Below are 25,425 nucleotides of genomic sequence, written 5' to 3'. Positions count from 1 at the left end.
ACTTTGTGTTTGTGAATTTTAAGATGTTAAAAATCTGAACAAATCTAAACTATGAATTTGTTAAGTTAAATTTGAAAGTTCCAAACAAGCTGATGGAACTGATTTCCAAAATTGTTTTAAGTATGGTGGACACGGACCAGGATCGTGAAGACAGGGCTTGGGAGTCGGGAATTTTCCCAATGTCATGATTCTGTCTCCATTTTAACAATGCTGGCAAATTAGAATGCTTACTTCCTATCAGACAGTTCATCCTGGTGTCAGGTCTGAAAGTGAGACAAAGGCAAGCCAATGACTTGCTGGACTTTTAACCTGGCCAGCATCTATTAAGGTTTTGAGTCATTCAGCATGGAAACAGAGCTTTCTGTTCAACTAGTCCAAGTTGACCATGTTCCTAAACTAAACTAGTCCCACCTGCCTGCATTTGGCCCATATCCCTCCAAACCTTTCCTGTTCAAGTACTTATCGAAATGTCTTTTAAATATTCAACTATTCCTGCATTCACCACTCCTTCTGGCAGTTTATTCCACATACAAACCATTTTCTGTTGTCCCTCATGTCATTTTTAAATCTTTCTCAGCTCATTTTTAAAAATATGGCTCCAGGTTCTCCCCACCCCCCACCAAAATAGCAAAGATCTTTGCTATTCACCTTATCTATGGCCCTCATGATTTTGTAACCCAAACCCTTCATTCCGTCAACATCCTGGTAAATCTTTTCTGAACCCTCTCCAATTTAATATTTTCCTATAACCGGGCAACCAAAACTGCACACAGTGCTCCAGAAAAGGCCTCACCAACATCCTATACAACCTCAACGTGACACCCCAACTCCTCTACTCAAAAGTGTGAGCAATGAAATCAAGTGTGCAAAATGCCTTCTTAGCCACCCTATCCACCTGTGACGCAAATTTCAAAGAATTCTGTACCTGAGGTAATGTGTATAATGTATGAGCAGGTAGGGACAGAGATAGGTTTAGGGTTGCGTGACAAAGGCTCAGCTAGCGTGGCTTTGACCAGATAAGAACTAGGAGTAAATAATGAGATATTGGAGGCAAGGGTAGCGGTTTAACGGGGTGAAGAACATCTATTATGTATTGGGGTTCGAGTCCCTGGGCTTAATTGGGGTTCAAGTCTCTGGATATATAGAATACGAAAACTGGTTCAACTTCCCGTGAGTAGTAAAGTAAGAAAGGAGTTTGACTCCCCTAGGTAAAAGGAGTTTGGAGTCCCACAGACTCGAGGTTTGAGGCTCTGGAGCATAATTTAAAAAAAAGTTAGAAATCAGGAACATCAAAGAAAAACATCTGAACAAAATTTGGTACTGCTTAAAAGTACTTTTAGGATGACGTGGCATCACTGGGAAAAGGGCGAGGAAATGGAGCTGGTTTGCTAGGATCCCGACAGTGAAATGCATTGGCTGCCGGGGAAGCTTTGTCCGGGATTTTGTTGTGGGAGTCTCAGTTTCTGGGCTGTGGACTTGACTCGGTGAGTCTTTGTTCTGGGGGAGGGAGTGGCTTCGACTGCGGCCCCGTGTGGTCCGCTGTGAGGGTTTTCTCTTTTTATAAGTGTAATTTCATTGAGAGGATGCAAAAATAAATAAATGCTGAAATTAAGGTTGTAGTAATACTTGGGTCGAGGGGGTAAGTTTCAGTGTAAATTGTGCTGTGCTGAGAGTGTTTGATACTTAAATATTTTGGTTTGTTAAAATACTGGTTCAAAAAATCCTTTTTAAGTAACTGTTTTGCCTTATTTAAATCAGGATCTCAATTCAGTTTGTTTTGTAGGCTATGTAATAGGGCAGATTTTGTTTTTACATTAGTATGATACAATATTAGGTCCTTTTCAAAATTATCAAGCATGTAACCTTAAAACAAATTGAGGATGTTGAGCCCCTGATTTGTTTGAAATTCTACAAAAATCTGTTTCAAAAAACAATTATGTCAGTGGTCGTGCTTTAGCCAAATGAGAGTATTGAATGATAATATCTTTGCTGTTTTTAATGCAGTGTGTTCACAAAAGAAGATTTTAATTTTGATATTTTAAGATTTTAGAAAATATGAGAACTTGAGGCTGAGGTGTTTAAGTTCTGTTAATTATTGTTAGGACTTCATTGGCCCCCTTCATATTGCAAATTCAAAGAATGTTGATCTCTAGCAAAGTTGTACAGTTATTGGTCTGTAACCACCAATTCTGACTGTCTTATTTAGGAAGTTTCATTTGGAGAACATATCTTAATATGTTCTGCATTCGTTTCCCACAAATATTTGAGATTTAAATCTGAACTGAAACTGCCTCTACAGTGGCTAAAGCACAGCAAATATTTTACTATTTTCTTGCTGTTCCAGATTTTGGAAATACTTTTCCTGACAGCTTTCACATTAGGCAAAAGCGAGGACTGCAGATACTGGAGATCAGAGTCAAGATTAGAGTGGTGCCGGAAAAGCACAGCAGGTCAGGCAGCATCCGAAGAGCAGGAGAATCGATGTTTCGGGCAAAAGCCCTTCAGCAGGAATGGCTGTCATATTAACCAAGTATTAATTTTTTAAAGGAAAATCATTTTTGAATAACCTAAAAGGGGTCCCCTGAGGGTTTGATTTTAGGACCATTGATTGTTTGTAAATGACTGAATTGTTTAGGCAGTACAATTTAGAAGTTTATGGATTGTATAAAACTTAATAATGTCACAAATAGTGACCAGACTAACAGACTTCAAGATGACTGAGCATGTTGAAATAGGCAGATGCAATTTAGTGTAGTTAAATGTGTGACTGTCTTCATACTGAGCCATCTTGGCAAGGAAGAAATGAGAGAGTAAATGCAAAGATACTTTCAGCAGCTAACATCGTCTCTAGCGTTTCTCCATTCTCAGATGAAGCACACCTTCGGACCAGCATCCACCCCTCACAGCCTGATCCAACGGATTCAATCAGCTCCCCAGTCATGAGCACGGAAAGTGAAGAAGCTAACAACAGTGAAGAGGAGGTTGGCACGCTTTTTGTCAGTGACCTTCCTATGGATATTAAAGCATGTGAGCTTTACCTTCTCTTTCGATTATTTAAGAGATAAGAAGGTTCACTGATCAAGTTAACGTCAAAACAGACAGTTGGCTTTGTTACATTTGACAGCAGAGCGGGAGCAGAAGCAGCAAAGAATGCTGTGTTCACCTAGCCTGCTGCTGCACTTCACGCTCAGATGTGCTGGTATCCTCCATCTGAAGCATCTCGTCAGTTTTGTTAAGTATTTAACTGCCTTCATCCAAGAATTCAGATTTCTTCATGGAGTCGTATGCAAGGACAGACCGAATTTTGTTTTCAGATTGGACTTTACTGAAGATGATTTTGGATAACTGGCTCGTTTCCACTCAATGTGGAGGGGATGGAATGGTCACTAAAGGACAGTGGATTTAAGAACTTTACTGGTGAATCTTTCGTTTTCCAATGTGTGAGGATCCTGCAGATTCTGCTGCATGGACTGGTAATGTTTGTGTTTTAATCATTGTATCTTGTGTCTCAACAACTTGCTTAAGTACTGGCAGTAAGATTCTTATGAATAAGGTGGTAGTGTCATCTAGGTGGTTATCATGAAATGATAAAAGGAGGGAATGAGAATGTGGATAAAGTATGAGCAGGTAGGGAAAGAGTTAAGTTTAGGGTCGTGTGACAATGAGATGCTGGAGGCAAGGGTAGTGGTTTAACGAGGTGAAGAACATCTATTGCATAATGTCAGTTAACAAGATTGAAGAACATTTATTTTGTAATTCCAAATAGCTTAATCTTTACTGTTGATGCGTGCTGATTGTAACGGTCACCCAATCAATATAGGTGTTTCCTGTAAGTGACTATATAATTCCTTTAGAATTTGCTGTTCGAGAGAAGACTGAGAATTCATGTTCTTGTCTGCATGGGCGATCGCTCTCTCCAGGGCTCCGAATAAAGATGAAGAAGATAGAGCCATACTGTGTCTCTGAATGTTTGCTTCGACTGATACGGGATGACAATACCTGAATCCCTGTTCTACAACACTACCCAGGGCTCCACCAGTAATTGTATAAATTGTACCCTTGTATGTTTCACTGAAATGTAATACCTCCATCTGCCACTCCTCATCCCATTGACTCAATTGATTAAGATCTTTTTGTAATCTTTGATAACGTTCACTTTGACTATATCACTAATTTTGTTGTCATCCGCAAACTTAGCTATCTTGGATTGGGAAATGTGACTGAAAGGAATGACAGTGGCAAAAATTCAAAGACGAATGAGTGAAGTACAAAAAAGTTGTCTGGCTCAAGAGTGAAAAGGGAGCAAAGGCCAAACCATTGACTTAGAAGGGACATCAGAGGTAGTATTAGATGCAAGAAAGAGGCATACAAATTGGCAAGAATGAAAACAATAGACCTGAAAATGGAGTATGCGAGTAAGTTTGCTGGGACCATAAGAAGTGATTGTAAAATTAAAAGGTAAGTAAAGAGAAAAGATTGAGGAAAACAAATGATGAGCAAGAACAAAGAACAATATAATTCTGGAACTGGCCCTTTGGTCCTCCAAGACTACGCCGACACATTCTACCCTTCCATACTAAAATAATCATCACTTACAGGAACCGTGTCCCTCCATTCCCTTCCTATTCACGTATTCGTCCAGATGCTACTATTGTGTCTACTTGTACCAACTTGTCTGGCAATGCAGTCTCAGCACTCACCACTCTTCGTGTGAAAAGCCTGCCTTGCATATCTCTTTTAAACTTCCCCCTGCCACACCTTGAAACTGTGGCCCCTAGTAATTCACCCCTCCAACCTGGGAAATAGCATTATACTTCCCACCCATTCCATTCACAATCTTATAAACCTATATCAGGCCGCTCCTCACCCTCCTGTCTTCTGGTGAAAACAAACTCAGTCTATCCAAACTTTCTTCAAAGCTAAACTTCCCCATACCAGACAACACCTTGGTAAACCTTTTCAGTACCCTCTCCAAGGCATCCAGATTACAGATTACAGATTACATTACAGTGTGGAAACAGGCCCTTCGGCCCAACAAGTCCACACCGACCCGCTGAAGCGAACCCACCCATACCCCTACATTTACCCCTTACCTAACACTACGGGCAATTTAGTATGGCCAATTCACCTGACCCTGCACATCTTTGGACTGTGGGAGGAAACCGGAGCACCCGGAGGAAACCCACGCAGACTGTGTGCAAACTCCACACAGTCAGTCGCCTGAGGCGGGAATTGAACCCGGGTCTCTGGCGCTGTGAGGCAACAGTGCTAACCACCGTGCCGCCCACAATCCAAATCCTTTTGGCATGTGGTGACCATAACTGTACACAATATTCCACTTTAGGCCTAACTAAAGGGTTCTTTACTGTCAGAAATGGGGGCATTTGTAATGTGGAACAAAGAAATGGCTGATGAACTAAATTCATATTTCACTTATGCCCTCACAAAAGAGGACACAAATAATGTCACAGAAATGATGGGGAACACAGGGTGTAATGAGAGGAACTGAAGTACATCTGTATTAGTAGATAACTGGTTATAGAAATTGATGGAATCGAAGGCAGATAAATTCCCAGAGTTTGATCATCCGCATCCCAGAGTGACCAAGTGGAGACTAGGACCTGAAGGCACAGCCTCAAAGTGAAAGGATGACCCATTAGAATTAAGATGAGGAAGAGTTTTTACAGCCAGAGGGTAGTTAATCTGTGGAGCTGTTTGACTTTATTTGATTTATTATTGTCACATATACTAAGATAAGGGAAAAAATGCATTGCTGTGGAGGTCAAGTCATTGAGTGTATTTAAGACAGAAATAGGTTCTTGATTAGTAATGGGGTCAAGGGTTAAGAGGAGAAGGGAGTTGAGAAACACCTCAGCAATGATCGCATGGTGCAGCAGACTCAGGAGACCAAAGGACCTAATTCCACTCTTATAGCTTATGGTCCATGGTCTTGTGGATCAAGGCATGGGAACTTCCAAATTAATTGGTCCTCTGTACAGAATATTCTTAAATAGTCTTGAGAAGCAGGAAAATTATTGCTGAGGAACAGATCACCAATGAGATTGAAGTGATTGGAAAAATTTAGTTGGAGAAGAATGGTGAAAGAGAAAAAAAGACCAACAATTCATGCATTTAACTTTGATTCATAGTGTTGGCACTGAGTTGGAATCTCCTCACTTACTTGGACATCGTTACCTTTAATAATTCAAAATTTTGTGTTCCACAGGCGTGTAATAATGTCGTTGAACAGAATAAGTAGATTTTAACCTTTGCTTTTCTACTCAACTCAACTACTTCTAACTATCATGGTCTTAAATCTGTTGTACACACCATACTCTGTTCAGGGGTCTGAATTTCGCAGGTAACATTTCATATTTGTTTTAATATTTTTAAAAGCATAATTTTAAAAAAAAATTGATCTGTAATTGAAATTCAATGGATCGGAGCCAAACACAAAATACTGTAAATTGTAATTTAATAGTTAAGTCAAAAACTTTGGCCTGCTGGTGTGCTCGGAGCCAAAGGAAGGAATTGATGACAGACACACCTACAAATCTTGCTTCACTGCCGAGCGCCACTCCTGATGTTTTTACATGTGCCTGCCAGAATTGAAAATGCTAGCTCATCTAAGTAAATTGTCAGAAATGGCAAGTGAACAGCAATAAGATGATCAGGAATAGTCATTTATTCCTGTACTGCAGTCAGTCAAAACACGTACAAAGATAACGTGCCAACCTTCAGCTTTATTGTACAATCTATAGCACAAGTGTGTGAATGCCACTGCTTGGTTTCTATGGTCACTAGTAACAGCTATCATGTCATCTCTATTTGGCTCTTTCGTCAGCTGTGTTTGAAAGTTTACATTTTAAAATCAGTAGACCCATACCTCACTTTTAATTTGATGTTTAATATTCAAGAGTTTTATGAGTTGTAATTCTAATTGGATAAAATATTAAGATGAAACCATGTTTGTTTTTCATTGATATTACCTTTTGTAATTCAATTTCACAGCACATTTGAACAATTTTTACAGCACACTGATGTAACATAATGGTTGGAATCCATTGGTTTAATGTATCATGTGAAAGACTGTACTAATATGACAGTTGACAAACAGTGGAGGACGTTCAAAGAAATTTTTCAAAGTGCTCAGCAAAAGTATATTCCGATGAGAAGGAAGGACTGTAAGAGGAGGGGTAACCTGTCAACTGTGTCGAAGGAAATAAGGCAGGCTATCAAAGTGAAAGAGAAGGCATACAAAGTGGCCAAAGACAGCAGGAATCCAGAAGATTGGGGAAACTTTAAAGGTCAACATAGAGCCACAAAAAGAGCTATAAAGAAAAGTAAGATAGAGTATTAGAAAAAACTAACAGAATATAAAGACAGATAGCAAAAGTTTCTAAAACAAAGAGGAGTGGCTAAATGTTGGTCCTTTAGAAGATGAAAAGGGACAATTATTTATGGGATATGGTGAAATGTCTGAGGCATTGAACAGGTACTTTGCATCAGTCTTCACAATGGAGGATACTAATAACATGCCAATAAGTGACGAAGAGACAAAGGTAGTGAGGACCTAGAAACAATTATTATTACGGAAGAGCTAGTGTTGGGTAAGCTAATGGAGCTAAGGATAGACAAGTCTACTGGCCCTGATGGAATCCATCCAGGTACTAAAAGAGATGGCAGAAGAAATAGCAGGTGGACTAGCGATAATTTTCCAAAATTTACTTGACTCTGGGGCAGTCCCAGTAGATAGGAAAATAATAAATGTGATGCCACTGTTTAAAAAGGGAAGTCGACAAAAGATGGGGAATTATAGACCAGTGAGCTTAACTTCTGTAATGGGGAAGATGCTTGAGTCTATTATCAAGGAAGAAATAGCAGGGCATCTTGAAAGAAATTGTCCCATTGTGCAGACATGGGTTCATGAAAGGCAGGTCATGCTTCACAAATCTTTTCGAATTCGATGAAGACATTTCAAGCAAGGTGGACAACGGGGACCCAGTGGATGTGGTGGACCTAGATTTTCAAAAGGCCTTTGGTAAGATGCCGCATATGAGGCGTCTGCATAGATAAGGATGCGTGGTGTTAGGCGTAGAGTATTAGCTTGGATAGAGGATTGGTTGACTGACAGGAAGCAAAAAGTGGGGATAAATGAGTGCTATTTTGGCTATTAATCAGTAATTAGTGGTGTGCCTCAGGGATCGGTGTTGGAACCACAATTATTTACAACTTATGTAGATGATTTGGAGTTGGGGACCACATGTATGGTGTCAAGATTTGCCGATGACACTAAGATGCGTGGCAAAGCAAAGTGTGCAGAGGACTGTGAAACTTTGCAGAGGAACATTGATATATTGAGTGAGTGGGCAAAGTTCTGGCAGATGGAATACAATGTTAGTAAATATGAGGTCATGCATTTTGTTAGGAGTAACAGCAAAATAAATTATTACTTGAATGGTAAAAAGTTGCAGCATGCTGATTGCAGAGGGTCCTGGGTGTCCTTGTGCATGAACTGCAGAGGGTTAGTCTGCAGGTATAAGTAATTAGGAAGGCAAATAGAATTTAGTCCTTCATTGCTAAAGGGGTTGAGCTTAAAAGCAGAGAGGTAATGTTACAACTGTGCAAGGTGCTGGTGAGGCAACACCTGGAGTACTGTGTGCAGATTCAGTCTCCTGACTTCAGAAAAGATGTACTGGCACTGGAGACAGTGCAGAGGAGTTTCACCAGGTTGATTCTGGAGTTGAGGGGTTTGGCTTATGAGGAGAGCCTGAGTAGACTGGGATTACATTCATTGTAATTCAGAAGAATTGGGGGGTGGGGTGGGATTTTACAGAAACCTATAAAATTATGAAGGGAATCAATAAAATAGAAATAGATAGGATGTTTCCACTGGTAGGTGAAACTAGAACAAGAGGGCATAGCCTCAAAATTAGAGGAAGCAGGTTTAGAACTGAACTGAGAAGGAACTTCTTCATGCAGAGGGTTGTTAATCTGTGGAGCTCCTTGCCCAGGGAAGAAGTTGACGCTACTTCAGTAAGCGCTTTTAAAGCTAAGGTAAATACTTTTATGAAAAATGAAGGAATTAAGAGATATGGTAAAAATGCGGGTAAGTGGAGCTGAGAACATGAAAAGATCAGTCATGATCTTATTGAGTGTCGGAGTAGGCTCGAAGGGCCGGAAGGCGTACTCCTGCTTTTGTTCTTATATTCTTATGTTCTAATACTAGAACAGCAATCAAGTGTCCACAAACTGGGATTTGAGCTGATAAACATTTGATGCTCATTGCTGATACTGAGATAATTTTTAATGTAAGTAAGGTTTAGCTCTTATTAGTAGAGGGATCAAGTTTCAGAACTATGAGGTCATGCTGCAGCTGTACAAAAATCTGGTGCGGCCGCACTTGGATTTTTGCATGTACATCTGGTCACTGCATTATAGGAAGGATGTGGAAGCTTTGGAATGGGTTCAGAGGAGATTTACTAGGATGTTACCTGGTATGGAGGGAAGGTCTTATGAGGATAGGTTGAGGGACTTGAGGCTGTTTTCGTTAGAGAGATGGTTGAGAGGTGACTCAATTGAGACATAGAAGATAATCAGAGGGTTAGATTGGGTGGACAGTGAAAGCCTTCTTCCTAGGATGGTGATGGATAGCACAAGGGGGCATAGCTTCAAATTGAAGGGTAGTAGATTTAGGACAGATGTCAGAGGAGTTTCTTTATTCAGAGTATTAGGGCTATGGAATGCACTGCCTGTAACAGTTGTAGACTTGCCAACTTTAAGGGCATTTAAATGGTCATTGGATAGGCATATGGACAAGAATGGAATAGTGTAGGCTAGATGGGCTTCAGATTGGTTTCACAGGGCAGTACAACATTGAGGGCTGAAGGGCGGGTACTGGGCTGTAGTGTTCTATTTCTAAGGTGTGTATGAGTGTAATCCGTATTGTCCTTTCGTGTAGTTTATGACATAATCATAAGGCTTAGTTAAACTTTAAGAATGCTACCTGAATTATGAAACCTAAGACATTTATTTTAAATATCTCTAAGTGAAAATAATGTAAATAGTTGGCAAGCCTTTGGTATCTTAAATTGTGGGTAAAATTATTCTTCATCATGAGGTCTCTGCTGTCAGCAGTTACCACAAAATGCAATTATTTTAATAGTACAGGCTAGGTCAACCTGATGCTCAAACATCAGCTTTTTATGTCATCTGATAGGCATTACACAGACATGGTTACAAACGATGAAGGCTATGACCTGAATATTCAAGGACATATGACATTTCAGAAGGACAGGAAGTTAGAAAAGCATTCTGTTAATAAAAGAGGACCTTAGTTGCGAAAATCAGTTTGGGTGAAGATAAGAAATAGTAAAGACAAAAAGCTGTATGTGGAAGTAGTTTATGTATCCCAACTGGGTTTATACTGGAGAATAGAGATACAAAAAAAAACATGAAGACTTATGAGAAAGATGTAGCAATAATGGGGAGGCGATGGCCCAGTGGTATTATTGCCCTACTATTAATTCAGACACCTAGATAATATTCTGGTGACCCAGGTGCAGAAAGTGGAATTTGAATTCAATAAAAATCTGAAAATAACAAACTATTGATGACCATGAGTCCATTATCAATTGTTGGAAAAGCCCATCTGGTTCACTGATGTCTCTTAGGGAAGGAAATTGCCATCCTTACTTGGTCCTCACCTACATGTGACTCCAGACCCACAGCAATGTGATTGACTGTTAATTCTGGGCAATTAGGAATTGTCAATGAACACTGTCAAGCCAGTGACACCCTCATCCATGAATGAATAAACCAAATCAATGATTTTAACCTACTCCTGATCTTCTCTAATTTATTAGACCAATCAGATTGTGGGAAAAAAAATGAGTGGTCTGTTTATAGTGTTTTCCAAGCAATTTATTAGCTCCCAAAGAACCAGGATTTTTTCTTTGTTTTAGTGTTCAGCAATTGCTGGGGTCTTGAAGTTGGATGTGGAAACTCTTATTCCTCTCTCTATTCCAGCTGAATGCTGGGCTTTTCTTCCTGCTGCTAGAATTACGAGACAAATCTATTTTACTGAATTTGCGATTGCTGAGGGGGGTGTTACTACATTGGAACAGTCTGTTAGTAGTTAATGTATTATTTTGTTAAGCATTTGAATAGTTACAGTTAAGACAATTATTTTCTTTAAGTTTTATTTTGTTGTATTTTAATTGTAGTACAAAAATAGTGTGTTTTGCTTAAAGGCGAATAATTTGACCAATCGAATCGTATCTAGAATGTAATGCCTTTACACTTTTTTGTTTAAAGTAGGAGAAAGTTAGTGTCCAGGCTATCATCTTAATATATTTTGAGGGGGGTGGTCTATTCCTTAACACACAGTTGCTTGAAAGTGGAGTCTCTCAGATAGACAGACAGTGTGGTGAGGAAGGTGTTTGGCACACTTGCCTTCATCGGTCAGGAGATTGAGTATAGGAGTTGGGGTGACACGTTGCAGCTGTACAGGACATTTGTGAGTCCACTTTCAGAGCTCTGCATGCAAGTCTGGTCAGAAAAGATTTATACGGATGTTGCTGGGACTGGAAGGTTTGAATTATTGGGAGAGGTTGAATAGGCTAAGTTTTTTCCCCATGAGCGTCGGCAGTTGAGGGCTATCCTTATAGAGGCTTCTAAAATCATTAGGGGCATGGGTAGGGTGAATAGGCAAGGTGTTTTTCCTAGAGTGGGGAGTCCAAAACTAGAGGACATAGGTTTAAGGTGAGAGGGGAAAGATTTAAAAAGGACCTGAAGGGTAACTTGTTCGTGCAATGGGTAGTGCTGCCAGAGGAAGTGGTGGAGGTGGGTGCAATTACAATATTTAAAAGGCATCTGGATATACATTAACAGGAAAGGTTTAGAGGAATAGGGGCCAAATGCTGGAAAATGGGACGAGGTCAGATTGGGATATCTGGTTGGCGTGGACGAGTTGGACCGAAGGGTCTGTTTCCATGCTGTATGACTATGACTAAGTCTGTACAGGTTAGTGGCAGATTAGAAGATTGGACAGAATGTAAAAGCATGCAAAAAATTACTGGAAAAATCTCGCAGAAATTACAGTATGAGAGTAATCTAGCTCCGAATTTAAATCTGTATTAGTTCTCATAGATATTTAAATTTGAAAAGAATAGTATTGAATATTGCGTCTCTCAGGAGTGAGTTATGGGAAAAAAAAATGGAAAATAAGGAAATGGCTGACAAATTAAACAGGTATTTTGTATCTAACTTCACTACAGAACATACAAATGCTATTCTGGTTATAAAAATGCCTCGAAGTGAATAGAAGGAGAAACTTAAAACTTAATAATCACATCAGGAAAAGAGTAGTAAGAAAATTATTCAAACTAAAAGTGGACAATCCCCACATCCTGATAGACTTCATCCTCTGTCTTAAGAGACTGCTGAGATAGTAGGTGCATTGTTTTTAATTTGTAATATTTCCTAGATTCATAAAAACTGCAATAGTTTGTAAAATAGGAAATGTAAGTTTTGTATTCTCGAAGGAGGGAGACAAATAGCAGAAAACTACAAAGAGCTTAACATCTGTCATGGAAAATGCTAGAATCTAGGTCAGATGGTCTTCCACGGTTTAGTGCAGACTCAATGGGCCAAATGGTCTCTTCTGTGCTGTGGAGGATCTATGATTCTTTGAGTTGCAGTTGGAATTTCTATGGTGATTCTGTGAGGCAGAAAGCTAGGTGGATAGCACATTAGAGAAGTAATCATAACTCCAGGCTTTGAGGATAAAAGCAGAATGGGAATGTGTGACTGCCAGGCAGCTCAAGAAATTGAAGCAGATGCAGCAGTCCCCTGAGGACCTACTTACTAATCAGTTTTCTGTACTTTGGATACTGGTGAAGACATTGATTTCTCTGAAGACGGTAGTCAGAACTAGGTTTGTGGCACACTGGTTCAGCTGTGCAGGAAAGGATAAAGAAGAAGATGGTAAAGAAGAACCAGAAATATTTGTTAGGTAGTGAAACAGACAGGCCTTGTAGGTAGCTGTAGGCTACCTACAAGGCTCCCTGGTTGTGTTGGAATGCGTTGGAAGCAGCTTACTACTCTCTGGCTGAAGAAGTTTCTCCTTATCTCCATTCTTAAAGGTCTTCCCTTTACTCTAAGGCTGTGCCCTCGGATCCTAGCCTCCTACCAATGGAAACACCTTCCCAACATCTACTCTGTCCAGGCCAGTCAGTATTCTGTAAGTTTTAATTAGGTCCCCCTTCTTCCGTCTAAACATCATCACATATAGACTCAAGAGTCCTCAAGCGTTCCTTGTATGTTAAGCTTTTCATTCCTGGCACCATTCCTCATGACCCTCGTCTGAACATGCTCCAGGGCCAGAACACCGTTCCTGAGATATGGGGCCCAAAACTGCACACAATACTCCATATGTGGTCTGACCAGAGCCTTTTAGAGCCTCAGAATTACATCTCTGCTTTTATCTTCAAGCCCTCTCAAAATAGATGCCATAATTGCATTTGCCTCCCTTAATACAGACTCAATCTGCATGTTTACCTTGACAGAATCCTGGACTAGAACACCCAAGTGTTTTGCACTTCAGACTTTTGAATTTCTCCCAATTTAGAAAATAGTCCATGCCTCTATTCTTCCTACCAAAACCCATGACTTCACACTTCCACACATTGTACTCTATCTGCCACTTCTTTGCCCACTGCCCTAACCTGTCCAAATCCTTCTGCAGCTTCCCACCACCTCAATGCTACCTGTCCCTCTACTTATCTTTGTATTGTCTGCAAACCTAGTCAGAACGTGCTCAGTTCCTTAATCTAGATCGTTAATAAATAGGAAAGCTGAATGATTGAACATGTGTGGAGAACTGGTGTAAAAGAAAAGGCATGATTTCTTAGGCATGGAACTATGGGGCAGATCAGTCTCGTAGAAGACGGATGGATTGCCTTTTAGCAGGACCAACTAATGTCTTCGCAGGGGATTCACTGATGCTGTTTGTGAAGCTTTAGACCATATTGGCAGGGGGGTGAGTGTCCAAGAATGAGCTCTGATTAGAGAGAAGCAATATTGGTAAAAGGAAGAAGAAAGGTAGAGAGCAAAAATAGAAGCATCAAGTAGAATTTGAATGGAGAATAATGTTAAAAAAGACCGTCTCAAAGGCTCTTTATCTCAATTCACACAGTATTTGAAAAGAGAGTAATAATTTAGGAGCATAAAAATGGAAGCCATTCAGCTAATTAAGCCTGCCTCACCATTCAAGTTAGTTTGTAACTGATCTTCAACTTTATGACCTCAGCTGATGGTACTAATAGATAAGTTAGATATAGTCAGAACCATACAGCACGGAAACAAACTCTTTGGTGCAATTCGTCTATGCTGACCAAATTTCCCAAACTAAAATAATATCACTTGCCTACATTTGGCTCATATCCCTCTAAACCATTCCTATTCATGTACATGTCCAAATGTCTATTACATGCTTTAACTGTACCTGCATCTACCACTTGCTTTGGCAGTTCATTCCACATATGAATGCCCTCTGTATGAAAAAAATGTCCCTCAGGTTACTTTTAAGTCTTTATCCTCCCTCTAAAAATATGTGCTGAAAATGTGTTGCTGGAAAAGCGCAGCAGGTCAGGCAGCATCCAAGGAACAGGAGAATCGACGTTTTGGGCATAAGCCTGAAGAAGTGCTTATGCCCGAAACGTCGATTCTCCTGCCCTTGGATGCTGCCTGACCTGCTGCGCTTTTCCAGCAACACATTTTCAGCTCTGATCTCCAGCATCTGCAGTCCTCACTTTCTCCTCTTAAAAATATGTCCCCAGCTTTGAACTTTCCAACCTATCCGAGTGAAAAGATCTTTATTATTCAACTTTTCTATGCCCCTCGTGCTTTTATAAACCTCTATCAGGTTACTTCTCAATCTCCTACGATCGATTGGAAAAAGGTCCCAGCCTACATTTTATAAGTCAAACCCTCCAGTCCTGGCAATGCTGTCCAATTTAAAAATATCCTTCCAATAGCAGGGCTGTACCCAGTACTCCAAAAAAATGTCCTTCCCAACAACCTGTTCAACCTCAACATGATGTCCCAACTCCTGTACTCAGTGGTCTGAGCAATGAAGGCAAGTGAGCTAAACGCCTTTTTAACCTGTCTACGTGTGCGTAACTTTCAAAGAATTATGTACCTGAACTGTTCGACAACATTTCTCAGGGCCCTACCATTAACTGTATAAATCCTGTCCTGGTTTGTTTTACCAAAATGAAAAATCTTACATTTATCCAAAGTAATCTGCCACTACTCGGCTCATTGGCCCAATTGATGAACACCTTATTTTGTAATCTTAGATAACCTTCTTCACTGTTGACTGTAACACCAATTTTGGTGTCATCTGCAAACTTACTAACCATGTCTCAAATTTTCATCCAAATCACTTCTAGAAATGGCAAACAATAGTGAATCCAGCAAGTTGTCTCTGGGGAACACTGGTGGTCACAGGACTCTGGTCTGAAAAACAACCGCTTGAAGAGTATAAGGAATGTAGGGGCATTCTTAAGAGGGAAATCGGGAGGGCAAAAGGGTGATATGAGAGAAGATTACCTGCCACTGCTAAGGATTGCAAAATGATTCTGTAAGTATATTAAGAGCAAAAGAACAGCTAGTGAGAGAATAGGGCCCCTTAAAGATAGTGAGATCATCTACGTATGGAACAACTTGAGCTGGGAGAGGTACTGAATGAAGAATTTCATGTTAGTTTTTATTATGGAGAAAGACAGGGAATTTGGATAAATAAATATTGATGTCTTGAAAACAGTCTACATTACAGAAGTGGAGGTGTTGGAGATCTTAAGTGGATAAATCTACAAAACCTGAGGAAGTATCTCCCAGGACTCTGCGAAGCTAGCAAAGAAATTGCCAGGCCCCCTAGGTGAGATATTTGTGTCATTTATAGCCATAGGTGAAGTACTGGAGGGTGGCAAATGAGTCTTTATTTAAGAAAGGCTGTAAGGTGAAACCTTTGAACTATAGACTGGTAAGTCTGACATCAGTGATGAGTAAGTTGTTGAGGGATTGAGAGAGGATTTACTTTTGGATAGGCATTGACTGATTAGGGTAATCAGTATCGCTTTGTGTATAAGAAATCATGTCTTATAAACTTTCGAGTTGTTTTTGAAGAAATAGCCAAAAAGATAGAGGAGGGAAAAGCAAAAGAAGAATCATACCACCAATGGAACTTGAAGCAGAAATGAAAGCTCACGGATGTAGGTTTGCTTGCTGAGCTGGAAGGTTTGTTTTCAGACGGTTCATTACCATACTGAGTAATATCTTCAGTTAGCCTCTGAATGAAGCACTGGTGGTGTAGCCCACTTTCTGTTATATGGTTGAGTTTCCTAGGATTGGTGACGTCATTTCCTGTGGTGATGTCATTTACCATGGTGATGTCACTTGCTGTTTTTTTTTCAGGTGGGTGGTAAATGCCACAAAACTACATGACTCACTCTCATTGGTATCCTTACATATGGATGAGGAAGGACACCATTTTGACTGGGACAACACAGCCATCTTAGGACAAGCCAAACAGAGACACGCAAAAGAATTCCTGGTAGCATGGCATTCCAACTGAACACTATCAGTAAACACATTGACTTCGATCCCATTTACCACCCCTACAAAAACCTACATCCATGAAAGCTCATTTTAGACTTCAATGGGTGTCTTTGGAAGTAGTAAGCCTTCCGGGTTACTGAAAGCACAGTAACTGTAGAACCGGCTTGGCAACAGCCTGTTGGAAAACCTTCTCTGAGTCGAACTTAGCATGGTACCTTGTATGTTTTTATTTTTGTAGTTTGGTTACTGTGATGGTCAGCCACTGAATATATTCACACAAAGTCTGCGAAAATTCTTTTAATATATATAAATAAGGCAATTTAGAAAGTCTTAACATTAGCAGCAAAAACAAAGATTCATTTTTTTCTTTGCAGTATCTTTTAAAATCACTGTCTTGATCACTGCTACCTCAGCTCTTTAATTTCTTTTTTAAACGACTCCTTCCAGCCTTTCTTCTCAGACAGAAACAGTTTGAAACTTCTTTTTAACACCTAGTAGCCTGAAGACTTCTTTTCAACTTGAAAAGCTTGGTTACTTTTTTCCAATTTTGAAACCTTAAATTCTGTAGAATGCTAACTCAGTTTCCTCAATCACTTGTCATAAAACAATTCTGCCATCTCAAAGACAAATCTGGTGAATCTGTATTAACACTGTGTCTAGTATATCTTTAGTCCCTTGGAGTACTGTAAGTCTTAGTTTCAATATCTAAGTGAGGTCTTATCAAAGCTCTAAACAACTGCAATAAGGTATCTTTATTTCCACACACTTTGTAGGTTGGCATTAATGCCCTTTGTAGGTTGGCATTAATTTTGTTTTTCCTCCAAATGCCTAAAGCACCTACGTGCTAGTTTTTAGTGACTCATGGACAAGGACATCCAGATTCCTTTAGATACCCATACCTCTCAACCCCCCTCCTAAAATGAATAACTTCACACTTATTTACATTCTATTCCATCTGCCATGTTCAGGTCCATTGCATTCCTACCCAGTGTGTTTTCATCAACAAATTTGGAAATACCACAATCGACTCCACATCCAAATAATTTATATACATTGGGAATAGTTGTGGACTTGGGACTGACTGTTATGAACAGCATGGCATCCTGATTATCCGGAATTCAATTAGCCAAATGAAATACTCCCTGCCCGTGTCCTTCAGATAATCTAGGTTCCTCTGTCATCTCCAATCCCATGTGTGCTAATTTTGCTAATGTGTGCTAAACCCTTATCAAAAATTTTCTGAAAGCACAAATACACTGTATTCACTGTTCTTCCTTTGTTTATGCCACGAGTAACGTTCTAAGGAACTTCTAAAATTCTAGTAAATGTGACTCCCCCTTCATAATTACTGTTCAATTTTACTATTTTGAGTATTAGTTTATGGTAGATTATAACATTTATTGTACTGCTGACATCAAACTAACAAGTCCAAAGTTTTCCAATCTCCCCTTTCCTTCCTTCTAAAATAGTGAGGTTACATTTGCTGCTTTCCATTCTATAGAAACTGGAGAAATTTGAAATTTAACTGTCAATACATTCATGATGTCTCTAGACATCATCTTCAACATTTTGGCATGAAGCTCACTTCATTCAGGGGATTTATCATCCTTCAGTTCACTTAATCTTTTAAGCACCATCTCTTTACTAGAAGTCCTACTTTTAGTTCCTTGGTTGTACACATCCTTGGGCATCTAAGATTTCTAGGACAGCACTGATAATGTATTCCATGAATATCAATGGAATATTTAACTATATTTAATATCCAGCATCATTTCATTTTATAGGATCCCTACAGTGTGAAAACCGGCCATTCAGCCCATTGAGTCCACACTGATCCTCTGAAAAGCAACCAACCCAGATCTATTCCCCCCTGCTATAACCTTGCAGTTTCCATGGCTAATCCACCCAGCCTGTACATCTCTGGGCACTTTAGCATGACCAATCCACCAAACCTGCACATCTCTCGACTGTGGGAGGAAACCGGAGCACCTGGAGAAAACCCATGTGGGTTTGGGGAAGAATGTATGTTCACTGTTGTCTACCATACGTTCTCCAGTCCCCAAGTGAAATATATTCACATTTGGCCTAGCTAATGGTATCATGCCTTACAAGCCTTATTGAATTTTTTGAGGACGTGACAGAATAATTGGTGAATGTAGAGCAGTGGATGTGGTGTATATGGGTTTTAGCAAGGCGATTGGTAAAGTTCCCTCTGATAGGTTCATTCAGAAAATAAGGAGGCTTGGGATGCAGTGAAATTTAACTGTCTGGATACAGAACTGGCTGGCCTGTAGAAGACTGAGGGTGGTAGTAAATGGAAAGTATGCAGCCTGGTGCTCGGTGATTCATGGTGTTCCACATCGATCTGTTCATGGACATCTGTCCTTTGTAATTTTTATAAATGACTTAGATGAGGAGGTAGAATGATGGGTTAGTATGTTTGCCGATGACACAAAGGTTGGTGGAGTTGTGGATAGTGTGGAGGGCTGTTTTAGATTGGACTGGGTCTTTGATAGGATGCAGAGGTGGGCTGATAAGTGGCAGATGAGTTCAACTTAGAAAAGTGTGAAGTGATTCATTTTGGAAAATTGAATTTGAATGCAGGATACAGGGATAAAAGTAGGATTTTTGACAGTGTGGAGGAACAGAGTGATCTTGGGGTCCAATTCCATGGATCCCTCAAAGTCGCCTCCCAAGTTGGTAGAGTTGTCAAGGCGTATGGTGTGTTGGCTTTCATTAGCAGCGGGATTGAGTCTAAGAACTGCGAGGTTATGCTGCAGCTCCATAAAGCCCTAGTTAGACCACACTTGGAATATTGTATTCAGCTCTGTTCGCTTCTTTATAGGAAGGATGTGGAAGCTCTAGAGAGGGTGCAGAGGAGATTTATCAGGATACTGCCTAGACTGGAGCGTATGTCTTATGAAGAAAGGTTGAGGGAGCTAAGGCTTTTCTCATTGCAGTGAAGAGGGAAGACTTGATAGAGGTGTACAAGGCAATGATAGGTGTAGATAGAGTGGATAGCCAGAGACTTTTTCCCAGGAAATGGCTATTGTGAGAGGACATAATTTTAAGTTGATTAGAGGAAGGTTTAGGGAAGCTGTCAGAGGTAGGTTCTTTACGTAGAGAGTGGTGGGTGAATGGAATGCACTACCAGCAGTGGTAGTAGAGTCAGATACATTAGGGACATTTAAGCGACTCTTGGATAGGCACATGGATGATAGTAAAATTAAGGGTATGTAGGTTAGTTTAGTCTTAGAGTAGGATAAAAGGTTGGCACAGCATCGAGGGCCAAAGGAACTGTACTGTTATATGCTGTGTAAAGTTATACAGCATAGAAACAAATCCTTTGATCCAACTTGTCCATGCAGATCAAGTTTCCCAATACTAAACCAGGCTTATGAACAAAATCTTTCCTCCCTAAAATTGCATTTAATCAAAATATGGGAAAATTCAGAGAGACTTTTCCCCTTTAATACTCATCATCCATATAACCCTTCATGGAATGGTAGTCCTTTTCAGAAACAGTCCACAGGTGTTGTCAACTTCCCAAATATTTTTGGATCTGCTTTTTTCCAAATTCTAACTTTGAGTGACAGCCTTTGGACACTTTCCTCAATCTTTGGAGACTTTTTAAATTCACCACCAGCAGTAAAGCCTGGTCCAGCCAGGTCAAGTCAAATCTTTCAGGATCTTTAGATAGCTCCTAGATGCAACTCTCATTTACAGATCTCCCTCCTGAGTCTAGCTATGGTAACTTAAATTGACACAGTTTGCTGTATCTGTTGACTACACAGAAAACTGCTCTCTGACTGTGATATTCATTGCTTTGCAGCATCGCTGTAATTTAATTTCAGACATGACTTCCTCTTCCCCATGGCCACAAGAAGCTAAGTTTCATGCAAGGTTAATTAGCTATCATTCATCTTAACTACTTTTTGTCTTTGAAGAAAATGTGTTTATAACCCAGCACCTTTTATTTTGACTTTGGGAGACTCAGTCTACTCATTGAAAATTTAGAATGTGTTGCTATTGTTTCCAAAGTGTAAATACCTTGCTTCTTTCTCCTTATAAAACAATCACAGCCCTTGATCTCTAACAATCAAACCATCATAGTTTCTGAAGAAGGACCACTCAACCCAAGTTGTGAGCTCTGATTTCTCTCCACAGATGCTGCCAGAACTGCTGAGCCTTTCCAGTATGGACAACAAATCAAATAGCTTTCTCCAGTGCTATAACCATTCTTCCATTTTTATGTCAAATAATGTTGTGAAAGTTAACACAATGGCCTTGAAATCAGACAGAACTGGGGATCTTATTTATCCTGTACAATTTGAATACAAGGGCTTGCTTCTCTGCAGGCAGTGTTTATTTGAGATTATGATGTAATGAGCAACTACATCAAACATTTGGCAGTGCAAGCAATGATATTCAGACTTCATCTGAAGTACTGGTCTACCAGCAAGTCAAAATATCCTGCCTATCTGTACAAGAACACAGAATTCATAAACTTCATGTGCAGCCTTGTATAGGCTGGCAAATGAGAGGAATGGGGTTTTAAAAAAAAAAGTTAACATCTCAGAATCCAGGTACCAGAAATAACAAAGCTTTACTTCCAAACAAAGTATCAAATCCTCTGAATGTTAACAACCTATTCGCAATCTCTCAGCATAACCAGATGATGACAAAACTCGTATTTTACATGGTATTCAAATTCAGCTCACTTTGTTGTTGTCCCCTGAAGCCTATCAATTTTCTTAACTTAAAGGCAAGGTAATTAAATAAGTGCACACACAAAGGCTTATTGTAGTTGTCAGCAGGCTCAATAAATTTAAGGGAGTTAGGTAAAGGAACCTCAGCCCACTAAGTTACGGTAGTGTCTGGTACCATTGAAAGGGCAAATGATCTGTCAGCCACTCGAGGTGGTCAGAGTCAATATGCTCTCCATATAAGAGAGGATGTTGGGCAAACTACCACTGTTGGATCCTCTGGTGTTATTTAGTGTTGTTTTCCTCCTGAAATAAGATATTAAGGGAGATGAAAATGGGTGGCACAGTTGTTAGTTCTTGTACAGTTGTGGAAGTGTTGTGAGTGAGTGATTAGGCAACAAAGAGGGCCTGAGGACAAGTGACATTGTGGATTGGAGTGATAGCAAGAGAGGGAAGATATGTATGAGCCTTGATGCAAGAGGGAATGAGTATGAGGTATTGGAAGAGAAAGTGGTAGCACTTACACTGATGTGGAGGAGGTCTTTGACCTTCTTAAGACAGTGATTTGCATTCCTGCTGAGGCTGCTTTGTCCTGGATTGCAACCTTGGACCAGGCTGGCATATTCTTGTGTCTTGACCTCTACTGCTGACCTTGGATGAGGAGGATGTACTGAATGAGAAGGTAAGTAGTGAGGAGGGTGCAGCTAGGCTGGTAAGATGGGTTTGAAGAGTGTGGTGCTGGAAAAGGGCTTATACTTGAAAAATTGATTCTCTTTCTCCTCGGATGCTGCCTGACTGGCAGTGTTTTCCAGCACCACACTCTTCAACGCTGCTCTCCAGTATCTGCAGTCCTCACTTTCTCCTGGGTTGATCTGTGGCATATTAAATTCAATCTGGATAATGCGAAATGATGCACCTGAGCAGGACGAACAAGTTAAGCGAGTACATGATGAGTGTTAAGGCTCTGGGAAGCACCAAGGATCACGGACCTTGGTGTGCATGGTCACCGGTCCCTTAAGGTAATGGGACAGCTAGTTAACAAGGCATATGAGATATATGCCTTTATTAGCCAAGGCATAGATTTTAGACGGAGGTGATGCTGGAACTGTGTATAACACTCATTGGGACAACAGCTAAAATATTGTGTGCAGTTCTGGAATTCTCATAGAAGGAATGTGATTCCTCTGTAGAGAATGCAGAGGGTATTTACCAGGATGTTGCCTGGTCTGGACAGTTGTAGTTATGAAGTGAAATTAGATAGACTGGGGCTGTTTTCATTGGTGCAGAGAGACGTGATTGAGATACATAAAATTGTGAAGGTCTTAGACGGAGTAGACAGGAGGAGCTTTTTCCTTGGTGGAGGGATCAATGAGCAGGTAGTTTGGATTTGAGTTAAGGGGCAGCAAGTTTACAAGATATGAGAACATCTTTTTGCCTGAGGGTGGTGGGAAGCTGGACTCACTTCTTGTGGGGGTTGTGGAGGCAGGAATCCTCAGAACATCTAAAATGTATTTAGACATATACTTGTGTTGCCAAGGCATACAATGCCATTCTCCAGGTGATGGGAAATGAGATTAGAATAGTTAGTTTTTGACTTGTGCAAACTTGACGGCCAAAGGGCTTTTTTCTGTACTGTGAACCACTATGACAATCAGCACAACTCTGTCTAGCAGGACAACTCCTCCAGGTTCCACCTGCAAAGTGTTGTACTGAGTTCTCCCTGCCTGTCATCTCTGGAGCAAATGTCAAGAAGTGTGCAGGGAAACTTGACTTAAAGCTTATCTGTTTGCACAGAGGGTTTTTGAAAATTGCACGGATGCATGTAATGATGGTGAATTCTGAATATCTGCTGAGTGGTAATTAAATAATCATTTATCTCAATTTGTAAATTTACTGTACAGAGAGTGGTACAGAGGATTGTGTATGTTGTAGTACATCATGAAAACTTTTGCACATGCGGGAAGTGAATAGCAAGGCAAGTGGAATTATTGCAATTATCATCTTTTGCAAAAGACATGGAATAGAATAATAGAAAAGTTTTGCTGAAGTCTACAGGTTATTAGTGCAATTACTGTGAGTACTGTGTACAATTTTGAGTATGTGTACAATTTTGGTCTCTTTCTTAAAAAAAAAGGGACATAATTAAATTTGAAGCATTTCATAGTAGATTCGCGTGACTGCTTCCTGGGGTGAGAGATTGTTTTGTTAGGAAGTATTAGATAGGTTGGGTCTCCATCCATTGAGTTTTAGGAGAACAAAAAGAGATCTGACTGAAATATATAAGATCTTGGGAGAACCTACAAAACTCCTTGATAACATCTAAACCCATAACCAGATATCACTCAGGATGACAAGGATAGCAATACATGGGGCTGTCACTACCTGCAAGTTCCCCTGCAAGCCCCACACTATCTTACTTGGAACTATATTGCTGTCTGTTCACTGTTGCTGGGTCAAAACTTTGGAATTCCTTCTCTAATGGTACAGAATGTCTCTATAACAGATGGACTGCAACATTTATGAAAGCAGTTTACCACTAGTTAAGGATGGACAATAAGTGCTGGCCGAGCCACCAAAACTTATTTCCCGTGCATAGATACTGCAAGGATGTCTTTCTGGTGGGACAGATAAGAACAGAAGAATATAAGGACAAACTTACCATGAGAATAGTGGAAGGGTCAATGATATTTGAGTATAGGTAGATAAATTCTTACTAACAATAAAGTCAAAATGACTTCACGAGTAGTCAGAGAAGCGGAGTTGAGGTTACACTCTGATCACCCATTGTCTTACTGAAATGTCGCAGAACAGTATTAAAAGGAAACATATTTGACATGAGACATATTTTTCACAGGCATTCAGTAATTCTGCTGCTGGATGTGAACACTGTAAATGTACTATTTCAGTGCATGTTTGAGAAGCAGCCATGTTTATATCCACATTTTCCAAGCAGCACTTCCCATTACAATCTCAAGCCAGGTTTTATTGGAAGATTGTGCTATAGAGGAAATGGATCATTCCACACAAGAAATAAAATTTGAGAAAGCTTAGATGATTTATTGCAATTCAAATATTTTGATCGAAGAAGAGAGACATCTTCTGATGTGTCTGCGCATATACCAACAGTTTAGTTTAAACTTGGTGTATAGATACTCTGGAAACAGAGTATTAATTTGTTAAACAAGCAAGAGAGCAATATGATTTTTTGCGGAAGCTGTCTGTCTGTCTTGTATCACTAGAAATTTCTGACATTTGTGGCAAATATCAATTAGAATGAATAGTGTGAAAAATATGATGCAGAATATAGGTAGTTCACAAATGAAACTCTCTGGTGAAAGGCTGTTGTAGTTTAGGATATGTAGTAATGCAACATCTTAAAACAGGGAAAATGTATTGTTTGAGGAAACAACTACAGATATTTTGAAACAAATACTGGCTTTTCAGAAACTATGTAGCTTCTCTCCAAATAACAGTACAGCATTCAACCTTTGTTATCATTCAAACTAATCCAGTCAGCAGTTGTTATTGGAAGTGACTAAATGGGTTGTTCAACACTGGGTAGATATCCAGCAGTGTTTGCATCTAGTTGGAGTTATCTCTGACACATTGTCACGATTTCTTTCTTCAGTCAGTGGAATTGCATTTAGATCCCACTTCAAACAGATCTGGTACCTAGGGATCAGAGTGTCAACTTTGAAGATTGATCAAGTGCTGTCTTCAGATTAAACAAGGGTAGAGGTTTAGTATATAATTGATTGAAGTCAGAGGAGAAATCAGAAATTGCTGGAGAAAATCAGGTTTGGTAAGTTCTGTGGATACAGAAGCAGAGTTAACTTTTCATTGACTTCTTCGGAACTGAAAAGAGGTAGAAAAGTCATATTCTGGATTAGTGGTGCTGGAAGAGCACAGCAGTTCAGGCAGCATCCAAGGAGCTTCGAAATCGACGTTTCGGGCAAAAGCCCTTCATCAGGAATAAAGGCAGTGAGCCTGGAGCGTGGAGAGTTAAGCTAGAGGAGGGTGGGGGTGGGGAGAAAGTAGCATAGAGTACAATGGGTGAGTGGGGGAGGGGATGAAGGTGATAGGTCAGGGAGGAGAG

General features: G+C 40.0%; 1 protein-coding gene across 5 annotated transcripts in view; it reads left to right on the top strand.

The window, feature by feature from the left end:
* The window catches only part of auh (AU RNA binding protein/enoyl-CoA hydratase), a 316,065-nt gene that overhangs the window by 44,235 nt on the left and 246,405 nt on the right, over window positions 1-25,425 (top strand). The gene's annotated exons all lie outside the window — the stretch shown is intronic.

This window comes from Chiloscyllium plagiosum, chromosome 2, assembly GCF_004010195.1.
Source record: "Chiloscyllium plagiosum isolate BGI_BamShark_2017 chromosome 2, ASM401019v2, whole genome shotgun sequence".
Lineage (NCBI taxonomy): Eukaryota > Metazoa > Chordata > Chondrichthyes > Orectolobiformes > Hemiscylliidae > Chiloscyllium > Chiloscyllium plagiosum.
The sequence above is the reverse complement of the archived record's forward strand: the minus strand, read 5'-3'. Positions and strand labels throughout refer to the sequence as shown.